Source organism: Neolamprologus multifasciatus, chromosome 10 (genome assembly GCF_963576455.1).
Source record: "Neolamprologus multifasciatus chromosome 10, fNeoMul1.2, whole genome shotgun sequence".
Lineage (NCBI taxonomy): Eukaryota > Metazoa > Chordata > Actinopteri > Cichliformes > Cichlidae > Neolamprologus > Neolamprologus multifasciatus.
The window spans coordinates 4,381,154-4,396,399 of NC_140448.1; the positions used below are offsets into that span (position 1 = coordinate 4,381,154).

Consider the following 15,246-nt stretch of genomic DNA (forward strand, 5'->3'; position numbering starts at 1 on the left):
TTTTCCATTGATTAAGCTGCTTCCAGCCAAGAGTGATACCATATATGCCCCATAGCTGCAGAAAAGGCTAACATTGTTATCTTTTTACAAAAAAACAGCTGAACATGAGAGGTTTTTGGACCAATTTTGTGTTCTCCATTCTTTAAGCACCAGTTTGAGCACCGTTTAAGCACCAGCACCGTTTCGGATAAACCTAAACGATACCCATCCCTGGTCGTGACATTTTATTTTGGAAACTAAGCAACAGCCTTGTTGGACGTGTGTTGCCATAATAGATGGAAAAGACAATCATTTAGGTTCTCATAGATGTTTAAATACTTCTAGTCAGAAGTGTGTGTATGTGAAATATTTCCCAACGTGACTGATGGCTTTAGGAGATTTATTTCACCTCATCGCTTCCAGACTGGAGCGCATGTCTTCCTTAAAGCAACATTGTTTTCTTGCGTTTAATAAATACAGATGACTGAGTGAACTAAAGTGCACACAGCTGTAGACTTACGAACCTCTGGAATTTTCATATTGTTTTTCAATTACTGAGGTGTCACATGATTCACAGCCACAATCCATTATTTAGTAAAGGTTAGATTCAAGTTTAGTGGCTAAGCATTTCTTCTAAATGTCACACCTTTCAAAAAGAGGAAAAGTAGCACTTAAGGGTTCCTGAGAGGTGATCCTTCACTGTCAAGAAATGTAATTGTGTCCAAGGTAATTTTATGCTTCTTTAAATCAGCAGCTCCTCATTGTGTGCACCTTAGATCTCAAAGACACAGGAGGCTCTTTCGTTCTCCTCTTCTTGTACGAAGAGGCTGTTTATCCCTTTCTGATACATGCCAGTAGCTGTTTGTCTCAGAGAGGATGGTTCTTCCCTCAAAAGCAGAGATTCTCCTTCAGTTTCATATAAATACTCTCTCACAGATGGCTTGCTTCAAGTCGTGTCTGCCTCTCTCTCACGTACACCCTCTTGCTGGAATAAGACAATTACTTACACTCATAATTACAGCAAGACAAGAGGAAGCCAAGCAGTTGCTTTGAGGGGAGAGGCAGGGGATAAAAAGGTGAATAAGAGAGGAGACAGTGACAGAGAGAGGAACGGGAGGAGAGTAGACCAGAGGGAGGGCGGGATGATAATGCCAAATAAGCTGCCCTCTCTTCTTCCACGTCTCAGTCTGTGAGGGCTGGAGCACGCCATGAGCTCTGGCAGCGCTCTCCCGACATGTACACCTGTAAGCTCTATTCATTCATTCAGGGATGCAGCGATTGAGTGTGAACGGCAGTGACTGCAGCAAAGAGTGTTTGAAATCTGCTCTGGCGAGATCGTTTGAGCTCGGAAGCAGAAGCGGTGCAGGAGAAGGCAACACGCAGAGAAGTGGATGCTGAGCAGCTCCGGTCTGCAATTAAGGTTTGAACCCTTTTTATCTTTTCTCCTTTGAGTCATCCGTCTTTTCAAATATGTCGGATCAACAGATAAGACACGCTTTCTGCATGTTTATAGGTTTTTCACGCCGTGTCTGTGCTTATTGAACTATAGACTAAAGTGTAATAGAGATCATCTTGACAAATCCTCCGGTGCTCTGAAGAGCTCGAATACAGAGAACTTTTGAGGATCACAGGTGCGTCAGTTAGGAGTTAATGGGGTCAACGTTTTATACTTTTACGGATCATCAAATCTGTTTTGATTCTGAAATAAAGAGTGACACCGAATGATTCGTGTCTTGTGATGCAGTCTGTCATCTTTGACTGCACAGTACTGCTGATATCTACGTCTGTTAATTAGACTTTGGAAGATATTCAAGGAGTCTTAGCTGCCAACTTGTCTTTCTCAAAATACTGGCACGGATGAATATGCAGTATAACGCCTAAGCATCTTTTACCGTTTCACAAAGCCTTGCAGCATTTTAGATGTACTATTATAAAACTATATTGCCATCAACTGTGTCTTAACCACTGGCATGAACAGCGCAGTAAAAGCAATAAAGATAAATAAAGAAAACTGCACTAAAAATGTAAATCAAACAGAAAAAAAATTATATCATCAGAGTTAATTAAGATGTTTTATTCAAGTCAGTGTTTCAGTTTTGCTCATTTGCAGGTTTGAAACTATCAGTTTTGCGACATTAAGGATGAAGTTGGCTTTAACGGTTTCAAGTATCACCAACAATTTATCAAATGACGGAGCCAATTATTAGTGTGCTGATTACGACTTGAGGAAAACTTGTTGTAAAAAGTTACAGATGCCTTTAACAGTACATTATTATCTTTATTGTAACCAGCAGCACGTTTAGAAATAAGTTATTTTACGGGCGACAAACACTGAGCATGACACATGAAAGAAACACAGACTGATTAGGTAATACGGTAAAAACATATGAACTAGTGCTGTCAACGTTAATGTCATTAAAATGACGTTAATGCCATAACTGCATTAACGCGGCAAATCTCCGTTAGCGAGTTATCGTGTTAAAACAAGCTAACCCCGCTAACGCTTTGACGCCTTGCAGCTCCACGCATGTCATTTTAACCAGATTAACGGTGACAGCACTAATATGAACATAATACACAGGAAAATCCAAAGAATTTATATTAAATTCATAATTATTAAATTTATAATTATTAAAAGATTTATAGTAAATATTTGAATAATTGTAATAATAATTCTTTTTAAAAACACACAGAGGTGTGAATATTCGCTGTACTGGTGACTTGAACAAATTTCCACACTGAATGTGCCAAGTGATCCAAGTGGACAGTGTAACATTGAGGGATGATGAATATGAATGAATATAAAGATTTTTGTAATAACATATAGATGTTAATCATCGCTGTATGTGTGACGATGTTCTTGCAAACTATGATTCAACCTTTTAAGTAGGAGATTGGGTGCATGTATGCATACATGGGTAGGGATAGCTCAGTAGGTAGAGTGGTGGCCCCATGATCGGAAGGTCGAGGGTTCGACTCCACTGAACGGTTACCCTGAGGTACCCCTGAGCAAGGTACCGTCCCTACACGCTGCTCCCCAGGTGTTGCTTTGGTGGCTGCCCACTGCTTCACTGGGTGAATGGGTCAAATGCAGAGGAGCAATTTCCCTACGGGGACTAACACATACACATTATTATTATACATACACTACTATCATCACACTAAGATTTGTAGCGATGATCAATAATTTACCTCACCATTTGTACTTCACCTCCTGTTGACGAACAAATGAGTCTTGTTGAAAAATCTTCACTGGAATTAAGATTTGTCTGGAAATTTAATAATAATAATGGATTACATTTATAAAGCGCTTTTCGGGGGCCCCAAAGTGCTTTACAATGCCACTATTCATTCACTCTCACATTCACACACTGGTGGAGGCAGCTACAGTTGTAGCCACAGCTGCCCTGGGGCAGACTGACAGAAGCGAGGCTGCCATATCGCGCCATCGGCCCTTCTGGCCATCACCAGTAGGCGGCAGGGTAAAGTGTCTTGCCCAAGGACACAACGACCAGGACAGAGAGGCTGGGGATCGAACCAGCGACCTTCCGGTTACAGATGCGCTTCCCAACCCCCCTGAGCCACGGTCACTCCTTATCCATGTTTCCCCAGTCCACCATGTCTCGCTCTCATCTGCCTCTTCTTCACTCCTGTGTCATGTTCCCCAGTTTCCTGTTTTATTGTGTAGGTATTAGGAGTTGGTGTGTTTATGTGTGGCGTTCTTGGGATTCTTTTTCTGCCTTGGGGCAGACTGACAGAAGCGATACTGCCATATTGCGCCATCGGCCCCTCTGGCCATAGGTGAAGTGTCTTGCCCAAGGACACAACAACCGAGACTGTCCGAGCCGGGGCTCGAACCGGCAACAAGACAAACTGCCAACTCTTTGAGCCACGATCGGCCCAATGGAACGACATTTCACTTTGAAATCCTCCTGAACTATTTTGAGCTTGCATCAACTTGTGTTAGATCGGTATAAAGCAGAATTAAGGGTAGTTCTGATGGAGAGGCCATTCAGAGGGTAAATCATTACCCTTTGAACCACTATTGGATGCTTGCTTTTTTTTCTGCACACTCTGCTACTCTATTGATGTACATTACAAAAAAAAGTGCCTTTGAGTCAGATTGTTTTTACCCACTTGAAAGCTGGTTCAGATCAGAGGCAAATTCTCACACAAAGTAGAGGGAATAGTGCATGAGCAGATCAATACACAGAGCAGTTCCTCGCCAAACCAGCACTATCACGCTATGAAGCAGGATGCCAGGTCCTCTGAAGTTTACTCTGAACTGTACTCTCTCATGTCAGACACTGAAAAAAAAACGTGTAGACAATAGAGTGCTAACTGAGTGAGAGTTTTGTGTGCGATGACTACGAAGCAAGAGCACAGATCTATAGAATTTTGGACAATGACACTCTTTGCAAAATCAAACAGTCACAAAGTGAATGTTGAGCTCAGAGGCTGAAGAAAAACCTGCACTCAAGAATACTTTGAAGGAAACTGGCATATGATTGTCAAGGTCTACATCAAAATGGTGCATTCATGAATGGATATACAAATGGTTACGACAAGGTGTAAGGTTCAGCTGTTTTCACTCTGAGCCATTGGAAAGCGAGTAATGAAACACTTTATTGGACAGAGGAAATAATCCATCCATCCATCTTCATCCGCTTTATCCGAGGCCGGGTCGCGGGGGCAGAAGCCTAAGCAAAGAGGCCCACACCTCCCTCTCCCCAGCCACCTCCTCCGGCTTATCCGGGGGAACACCAAGGCGTTCCCAGGCCAGCCGAGACATATGTAATCTCTCCAGCTTGTCCTGGGTCTGCCCCGGGGCCTCCTCCCGGTGGGACATGCCCGGAACACCTCACCCAGGAGGCGCCCAGGAGGCATCCTTGTCAGATGCCTGAACCACCTCAGCTGCCTCCTTTCGATGTGGAGCAGCAGCCGCTCTACTCTGAGCCCCTCCCGGATGGCCGAACTTCTCACCCTATCTCTAAGGGAGAGGCCAGCCACCCTTCGGAGGAAGCTCATTTCTGCTGCTTGTATCCGCGATCTCGTTCTTTCGGTCACTACCCACAGCTCGTGGCCATAGGTGAGGGTAGGGACGTAGATCGACCGGTAAATTGAGAGCTTCGCTTTTACACTCAGCTCCCTCTTCACCACGACGGACCGGTGCAGCGTCTGCATCACTGCAGCTGCAGCCCCAATCCGTCTGTCGATCTCCGGCTCCCTTCTCCCATCACTCGCGAACAAGACCCCGAGGAAATAATATAACCTGTAAAACATGGTGGAGGCAGTGTTATGGCATCAGCATATGTGGCTGCATACAGCAGCGTAGTGGAAGTGGGTCAGCGAAGTAGCAGCGAAGATTATTTTATCAGTGGTGGGTCCAAATTTATTGAGATGTGTGCTTGCTGTTGTTTTATGTTTTGCTGTTTCTTCTTAGTTCATCATTTCCTTGAGAGGCTTTGCCTTTTCCAGGCCACCATTCTGACATAAGGTCAATTAATTCTTCACAATTTGTTGACAGCTTTAGTTAATAAGGTTAAAAAAGTTTTGTCTCAACTCCATCATGTACTTTTCTGTATAATTAAATGCTCTCAAAATAGGGCTTCCCCCATAGTTCTTGTAGAGTATGAACCTGATCACTGCTGAAACTGAGCCACAGTTTGTGATGATTACAGAAAGCAAACACTGTACCTGGTTGTCCTTTTGTGAACAATTGTAGGTGTAAATTTGTTATTATTTACTATATCAAAATAACTTTTTTTGCATTTTATTTTGGAGAAAAAAGTTATGGGGAGTCAAATCTGGAAAGTGGTGTGAGCGCTGAGCTTTAATTGTATTAAGGCCCAAACATGCCGGAGTTCATGTCATTTTCACTGGAAATGTTTCCTCTGAATCTTTAAGGATGTTACAGGACATTTTATTGTTGACAGCTGGATGACAGCATGTTGACTGAGAGTTCTGTGAGTGAGAATGTGACTGTCAAAAAAACACGTTTTTGTTTTTGTTTTGTAAATTACAGGCTGTGCCCTAAAAACCTTCTCCTTGGTCCTTGAGTTGTAGCTGGCTAGCTTTCTGGAAGTGGCTAGTTCTTTTAGTTAGGTTGCTAAAGTACCCGATTTCCCTTAAAACGGTCAACCTACAAAAAAAACTTTGTGTTATGGTAAGAAAAAAGAAGCAAAATTTGAATATATTTGAAATTTAAATACATTATTGTAAAAAAGAAACAAACAAACATTTCCACTGGTGTTAGGATGGAGGAAGGAGCTGAGTTTGCATAATCTGACTACAAATGACAACCACCAATTGCATACTTAGTGCTGGAGACAGAGGCTGTGTCCCAATTCAGGGTCTGCCTGCTTGAAGTACGCGCACTACGCGTACTACGGACGGCGCGTACTATAAGTACGAGAAGTGCGGAAGTGAGAGGCTTGTGAAATGGGACGGTCTAGCCTTCGTCGCTCTGTTCAGGTTGCCTAGCAACCACGATACTAACCGCGAGAAACGTTACATACAGCTTTGTGTGACAGAAATGAAGGAGAAAAAATGTTTTGTTGGTCATTCATTTTTGTCATGACATCACTTTGATTAGTTGAGTATCTGAGGCTGAGACCACAGGACTGTAAAACATGATTCAAGGGCTTCATTTCTGTGCTGAACAGTCATTTCAAGAGTAGCTAGTAAATAACAATTAGCTAATGTTGTTCATGAGACTAAAATCATCTCACTGTGGTAATGTAAATATAATATGGCCAATATTATAGTTATTGTCAGATTATTATTATATATATACATATATATATATATATATATATATATATATATATATATATATATATATATATACAGTGGGGCAAAAAAGTATTTAGTCAGCCACCGATTGTGCAAGTTCCCCCACTTAAAATGATGACAGAGGTCAGTAATTTGCACCAGAGGTACACTTCAACTGTGAGAGACAGAATGTGAAAAAAAAATCCATGAATTCACATGGTAGGATTTGTAAAGAATTTATTCGTAAATCAGGGTGGAAAATAAGTATTTGGTCAATAACAAAAATACAACTCAATACTTTGTAACATAACCTTTGTTGGCAATAACAGAGGTCAAACGTTTACTATAGGTCTTTACCAGGTTTGCACACACAGTAGCTGGTATTTTGGCCCATTCCTCCATGCAGATCTTCTCAAGAGCAGTGATGTTTTGGGGCTGTCGCCGAGCAACACGGACTTTCAACTCCCGCCACAGATTTTCTATGGGGTTGAGGTCTGGAGACTGGCTAGGCCACTCCAGGACTTTCAAATGCTTCTTACAGAGCCACTCCTTTGTTGCCCGGGCGGTGTGTTTTGGATCATTGTCATGTTGGAAGACCCAGCCTCGTTTCATCTTCAAAGTTCTCACTGATGGAAGGAGGTTTTGGCTCAAAATCTCACGATACTTGGCCCCATTCATTCTGTCCTTAACACGGATCAGTCGTCCTGTCCCCTTGGCAGAAAAACAGCCCCATAGCATGATGTTTCCACCCCCATGCTTCACAGTAGGTATGGTGTTCTTGGGATGCAACTCAGTATTCTTCTTCCTCCAAACACGACGAGTTGAGTTTATACCAAAAAGTTCTACTTTGGTTTCATCTGACCACATGACATTCTCCCAATCCTCTGCTGTATCATCCATGTGCTCTCTGGCAAACTTCAGACGGGCCTGGACATGCACTGGCTTCAGCAGCGGAACACGTCTGGCACTGCGGGATTTGATTCCCTGCCGTTGTAGTGTGTTACTGATGGTGACCTTTGTTACTTTGGTCCCAGCTCTCTGCAGGTCATTCACCAGGTCCCCCCGTGTGGTTCTGGGATCTTTGCTCACCGTTCTCATGATCATTTTGACCCCACGGGATGAGATCTTGCGTGGAGCCCCAGATCGAGGGAGATTATCAGTGGTCTTGTATGTCTTCCATTTTCTGATGATTGCTCCCACAGTTGATTTTTTCACACCAAGCTGCTTGCCTATTGTAGATTCACTCTTCCCAGTCTGGTGCAGGTCTACAATTCTTTTCCTGGTGTCCTTCGAAAGCTCTTTGGTCTTGGCCATGGCGGAGTTTGGAGTCTGACTGGTTGAGGCTGTGGACAGGTGTCTTTTATACAGATGATGAGGTCAAACAGGTGCCATTCATACAGGTAACGAGTGGGGGACAGAAAAGCTTCTTACAGAAGACGTTACAGGTCTGTGAGAGCCAGGGATTTTCCTTGTTTGAGGTGACCAAATACTTATTTTCCACCCTGATTTACGAATAAATTCTTTACAAATCCTACCATGTGAATTCATGGATTTTTTTTTCACATTCTGTCTCTCACAGTTGAAGTGTACCTCTGGTGCAAATTACTGACCTCTGTCATCATTTTAAGTGGGGGAACTTGCACAATCTGTGGCTGACTAAATACTTTTTTGCCCCACTGTATATATATATAAGGCTTTACAACTAAGTTAACGCTGAAAGTACGCTGGCCAACAGCAATGTTTTAATGTTCTTCGTTATTAAACATTCGCACATAAATAAGTGACGTCATATTCAGTACTTACTTTTGACAGTTCACTCTTCGGCCGCTCCCTTCTGCCGTATTTTGCGGCAAAACTATCCACACCCACCGCCGCGCTATGAATTGTGGGATATATGGGACCATGAAGCGTGCACCGGACCACGCATGAAATTTGGGGAAATCGACGGTGCATTTGGAGTATGCATTTAAAGTACACTTCAAATTGGGACAGCCGTCGTCGCGTGGCGGTGACGTAATCACACTTGAAATGCGTACTTCAAGCGTGCAGACCCTGAATTGGGATACTGAAAGTGATAGCCCTCACTTCCTCCAGAACAATGCAAACCTACAAACCCGACTGACTACGCTAGCAGCAGCCAGAAAGCTTTGTAATTCAATTCAATGCATTTTATGTTAGACTTGGACGATACAAGAGAAATGCATTTCTTTTGTATTACACTCAAATTTGTGCAGCATTCTCCATTTGTACTGAAACTAAAGTGTTCAGCCCGACTGTGACTCATTCTTACCAAATGCCAAGAAGATACAGAACGTCATACTGCTGATTCATGATGAGCTAACGAGCTTCACACATGGGAAGACAGAAAATGGGCCTTTACCTGAACGTGAGCAAATGTCTTACTATAGCTGACTATTTCTTTTCTTATTTTATTTTTACACGCTCTTTGTGGGATGATTTTATAATATGACTGCATTATATTGATAACAATACATGGCTGGAGACAGGGAGAGTCCTGAGACAAACAGTTGTGAGGTCTTATGGTAAAACTGCACCCACTTTACCTGCTAAATAGAAACAAAGCAATATTTTAATCTAGGCTGTACAAATGGTATTGCAGTGTCTGATACATTTCATACAGGACATGCTGATGCTATTTGGCTAGTGTTTCACAAGATGGATCACTAACGCAGAAAACACAATATTTGGCACATTTTGTTATTGAGAACTGCTGATTGGCTCATCATTGGTTGTGTCATTGCACATTTTCTGGCTGATGATTCCAATTAAAAGTGTTGAAACCGAGCAACAGCATGTATATTTTCACACATCCAAATTAAACATAGGCATAACATACTGTAAGTGTAACGGTGTGATGCGTTTGCCAAGTCTTGTTTGAGGTTATTTTAAACATGCTGCAGTTTTCAGCCCCTATAACTACACTCTCCCCTTTTCTTTAGAACTCAGATTTGATTAAATGTAACAGAATTAATTCTGTTACATTGAATTAATTTACATTTTCAAGCCAAGTCTGAAATGCTACATTTCATGAAATGTTACATTACATGTTACAAGCCAAAATCCATTTCCTTCAATCAATTTGAATAATTAAATCTGAAGTAATTTTGATTCACAGGAACAGAATTACACAAGACTAAAAAACTACATGTGTGTATCATATGCTCATAGGGGATCAGCTGATCATTGGGGTCTTTAGCCTGACTTGTTATTTTAATATTGTAGTTTTGCTACATTTACAAATAATTTATTACCCAGCCCACCTCTCAACTTGTTCTTTTTCCCCACTCATGCATATTTAAAAAAAATAAATGAATTATTATTAGGCCAGTTGTTATTCATTATGTCAGCATGATAAAGTGTCATTTGGAAGTTTCCCCATAGTGTTGTTGCCCCTAAATACCAAGCTGCTCTGAGGTCACATAACATTATAAATCAATCAAATTTTCCCACACTCAGTGTGCAGTTTATCAGCTGCTTTGTGATACTGTGTAGTGCTGTAATAGCGCTGCATTAAAATGATTCTGCTTTTCCAAAAACAACATTGCAGCAGCGTGTCTGTTTGCCAAGCACATCCTCCACATCCAGTTAAAGCTGAACTTGAAGGAGCTGGGGCCTGAATGGGATAAACCCCCTCTTCAGTATCGGTGAAGTGGAGCAGCAGTGTGTCCTTCTTCCACTAAATGACCCATTCTGGCATCTGAGATCGGTCTACTTAAAAGTTATTGCACTACTTTTAAAGCCCCCCCCCCGAAGCAATCTCAACAACCGGGAAACTAGTAAACAAGTTAATGTATGCATATTGTGTATCTATGTGTTTTTGTAATCAGGATGAGTGGCATGGATAAAGCGGCTGTATATAATGGAAACTGTGTGTGCATACATTTCCTTCTTGATTGTAGGCTGATTGTATATGTGCTTCTGATTGTTTTGAGTCTATTTTTAAAGCCACTGAAAGATAAAATTGCCTCTACGTGTGGATATCGGGGGTGGGGACAAACTTCCATTCAGTGAAATGTGAGTGAATGCTAATTTATTTAAATTTAACATGAGGGTTGTACACACATGAATAATACATGTGGTTTTATCCTTATAGTTTGACTTTTCCAGCTGTTTTAAGTCTGTACTTCATGTTGATTGCACCACTCTCTTTTTAAAGGTCAGGACAGCACTGGTTTTTAATTCATCCCAATCTGCACTGATCTCCTGTTAGAGAATATTACCAGTTATCTTTCAGATGTAAAGACAAGCATGTTCTGATGTCACTTCACTGCAACTCACTAGCTGCTAAATAAGCATAAACCGCTTGCAGAGACTTGTTGTTTCTCACTTTGATCATAAGAATAATTGGATTATCTCATTACATGCCTTGCAGAATATTATAATTCATGTATACACTATGAGTTTTGATGGAAATGATTGTCATTTGCCTCTGGCTGCTGATTTGATTTCCGTTATAAGAATGGTCACATAAGTAGCTTAAAATAATTACTACTTCATTAAGGCCATATTAAATTAATTGATACACCGATAAGACATGAATTTTGATGAATGTTGATTGCCTCGGGGAAAACAAGCAGATAAATTTAACTCCGTCATCAAATACGCAAGTATGCAAAACAGCAAAAAAAAAAAAAAAAGGGAATATTAACAGGACTCCAACTAGAGGCTGTAATCGGATTATGGTGTGCCCAAAACCAAAGTAAATGAGAGTAGGATTAGACGGTGCCAGTGGTGATTTTGTGGGTGCATATTATGCTGACAACAGTTGCCAATGTTAAACATATTTTAAACATACAAACTCTTTAAATGGCAATCAATCAATCAATCAATCAATCAAGGCTTTATTCGCCATGTGCAGGTTGCCCTGCAGTGAAATAGGACCCCCCCCCCCCCCCCCGACCTTACACACACAACGCAGACATCACATGGGGATACAGGTCGGAGATCGGTAGCGTTACAGAAAAAAAACACTGAAATATACACTACAATGGGAAAGTACAAGAGGAAAAAAAGAGACCTCTACTCATGCTGGGCTCCTGGGAGGACAGCATGAGAACAGGAAACAAAAAAACTCCTCTGCACAAAAAAGCACATAAATGTCCACAGCACAACATTATGGAGCACGTGACAAGCCACAGGGTCGGGTGGGGGGTGAGGAGCAATCCGGAGTAAACACAGCAGCCGTCCTGCCCAGCGCTACCATTCCAGCGTGGGCTCAGACCCGCCGTGTTCCCAGGAGGGAACAAGCATCAAAGGAAAGGGAGGGGGGGTGAGTGTGTGCATATCAGTGTATATGTATGTGTGTGCGTGTCCAGAGTTGAGCTGAGACAGTGTCCTTCGCCCTGCTAGGCTAAGTAAACAGGTGGCCTTGCATGGGATGGGAAGAACAGTCTAAACACAGTCGTTATCAGGGTGTTGTTGTTCGGCTCCAGCCTTGCGACCGCAGCTGGCGCCGAAAGGGTAGTCGCATGAAGTGATGGTGCTTTTTACTTTAGTGCGAACAACTCATATTAATTTCAAAGCAGTTCTAACAGTCCAACACTGGTCTCTCAATCTCCCGTTGGAGAGCCGCGAGCTTCTCCATGATGTTATCAAACTTGCGCTCTGTGATGTTGTCATTCTTGTGCTCAAAGACCCGATTCTGAGAACTCACGACCACAGTGAGCTTCTCCAAGATGTGATCCAGTCTGCACTCAGAGATCTTATTCTGAGTATTCACGGCAGCCGTAGCCTCTCCAAGATCTTATCCGTGCTGCACTCAATGAGCCCATTTTGAGAAACTCACGCCTTGTTCCGTTTTAATCCCAGCGGGCAGCCTTGTGGGGGTTTGAACAGCCGGTTCCGCTTTCTTAATTCTTCGATAAGTCAGGGCCAAGCCAGCTCCGATCAGCCAGAACCCTGTTACCATGGTTCCGAATAGGTAGATATCTTCAGCACTCAGGCTCACCCAAGCTCAGACTTCTCGTTGAGAAAGGGGTGTCAATTGCATTTAGGGACCATTTGATCAAATCCATAATTCCTCTTTTAGGTTTTAGAGAACAGACTGTGAGAGAGTGTTGCAGGGAAAAGTAAAAACACGAGACTAGACAAGGACATAAGAGGCTAAGGGAGAGGAGGAGGGGGAGAGGAGAAAAGTGCAACCGCCTTCGTCAAGAGCAAGAGCTGGCATGAAGGTCTTGCTGCTATTTGACAGTGTAACACTTTCACTCCTCATCTTCTCATTGTTAGTGTCAGTGGGGTGGCCTCGTGCTTCGCCCAGGCAGCACAGGAAGGTTGTTCTGCATTCTCTATAGAGAGGAAATGAAAACAGACAACAATCTTAATCCACATTTCATTTCAAATGATTGTATAAATCTTTGAACGACTGGATTTTATTAAGAGTGTATGATGAAGGTGCCCCATCACGCGAGGATGAGACTACATAAAGGTATTGCAGACAAGCTCTCGGTTAATTCCAGCCTGAGGTGTGACAATTGCTTTGGCATCTTATATTTAGTACATATGATTTTAAATGGCAATTATATTATTACAATGCTTTGTGGGTTTTTCACAACAAACTGTAGATGTAGAATAGCATGTGTACAATTTGCCTTGATATGTAGGACTTTAGTGGCCAAAAAGTACTTGATTGCCAAGTAGAGTTGGAGTTTTTGGCTTGCTGTTTATATCAGGCTCCAAAGGCTGATAGCTGGCAGTACATTACTCTATGAGGAGGCTGGTCGTGTGCATAATTAGATACAGTAACAGTGCAGCATGTTTCCTTGTTAAATGGTGGACAGAAAACGAATCCTCAGAGCCGCCAAGGCTTCAGATCTCTAATGTTATAATTACAATTTCAGGCTGATGCTTCCTTACTGTTCTTTAGAATTTAGCTTAAATTTCACGCTATTGTGCATTTACACATTACACCTACAGGAGCTGCTCGTCCATGAAAACTCATGCCAAGGTGTCTCAGGACGCCGCTTTTGTGCTGATGTTAATGCCACAGGAGGTTTGGAGCTCTGCAATCATTGAGTCAGCAGAGTGTTGGTGACAGCTCAGCACAGTGACCCTGCTCTGTAACTATGAGCTCTGCCACTGAGTTGCTGTGGTTCCTAAATGCTTCCACTTTGCAATAACACCACTTAAAGCTGATGCTGGAATAACCAGGAAGGAAGAAATGTCCCAAACGGACTAGTTGCAATGGTAGCATCCTATTATAATACCACTCTCAGTATGTTCTTTAGAACACGTTCTTTCACAAATATTGTAAAGACTTCATTTATTAGTGTCACGGTGTTTATTGTTTAGTCTATATTTTCTTATAGCAATCTCAGCATCATTATGAGCTGTGATATATATATCTCATCGGTTACCGACTGCAGGGTGTATGGTTCCAGAGTTGATGTTTTTCTAATTAAACTAATAAGATGATGCTTGTTGCAAACACAAACTGTGCTGAAAGTAGGAACATTATGCCTGTCTGAGCTGTGAAATGTACTGTTGGCACAGCACTCTCCGGTACTCATCAACGCTTTCACTGAAATGTTAGACTTCACACCGTCTGTACTTGTAAACATCTTCACAGTAGAAAGCTGTAATCACATACACCCACATATAAAATTATTAAACTCTCACTTGCTACACTTTAATAACTCATATATCCTAAATTCTTTTAAAACTATTTCTCAGGTTTTAGATATCTCAGACTTATCTGATTTATTTTTCCCCTCCAAACCCAAACATCCCGCTTGCTGATGTGAAATTCACTTTAGTAATTCTATTTACCTGTCACTGTGAACAAATCAAACCAGGATGCACTCTAAAGCGTCATACTGACAAGTGAGGACAGGTTGGCAATACGAGCTGTTCATCTGTAGAAAGTTTGTGTATGTGGAGGTCAGAGTTAACGGCAGCGTGCTTCAACTATCAGGTATAATCAGAATAAAGTCAGTGCAATGTAGATTCAGCAGATCAGGATTTCAGGATGCTAAACTTTTCATAAGTCCTTAATTGCCTTGTGATTTGAACAGTAATGCGATTGTTCATTATCACTTGATTTAATACAGTCACCATTTACCTGCCCATTCATTAGCCATCTACAGCTGCAATCAAAAGCATGTTATTGTATAGTGTACAATAAAGTTTTTAGTGACTTTAAAAAAGCAACAGTTGTGTGCACAAGTTGAAAGTCATTAAAGATGAAAAGAAAACAGTTTAAAGACATCATTCAGACTTTGCACCTTGGTTTCTGACTCCAGCTACTGGTTGCATTCCCATGCAATACTCATCCATCCTATGTTGTTGTGTTTAATTAAGTGAAATTACTTTCTATACAACAACATGTAAGCATTTTTATTTTAAGCATAAGCTTTCTGATATTAGCATTTAAATTACATTATCAAGTCTATGAAAATTCCAAGTCTGTCCATGGAAGTCTTTATTATTGTCTTTTCAAGGAAATGCACTGCTATCCTTGAAGATTTGCATTTC

At 41.7% G+C, this 15,246-nt stretch overlaps 1 protein-coding gene across 3 annotated transcripts in view; it reads left to right on the forward strand.

Moving 5' to 3' along the window:
• Window positions 1-849: 849 nt before the first annotated feature.
• b3gat1b (beta-1,3-glucuronyltransferase 1 (glucuronosyltransferase P) b) overlaps window positions 850-15,246 on the forward strand; it is a 50,461-nt gene continuing 36,064 nt past the window's right edge. For 2 of the 3 annotated variants that reach the window (XM_085174899.1, XM_085174900.1), the window contains exon 1: window positions 853-1,399. The gene's annotated coding sequence lies outside the window, so the exon portion shown is untranslated. Of the gene's footprint in view, window positions 1,400-15,246 lie in introns of all 3 variants that reach the window. The other variant, XM_085174901.1, reaches the window with a different exon arrangement.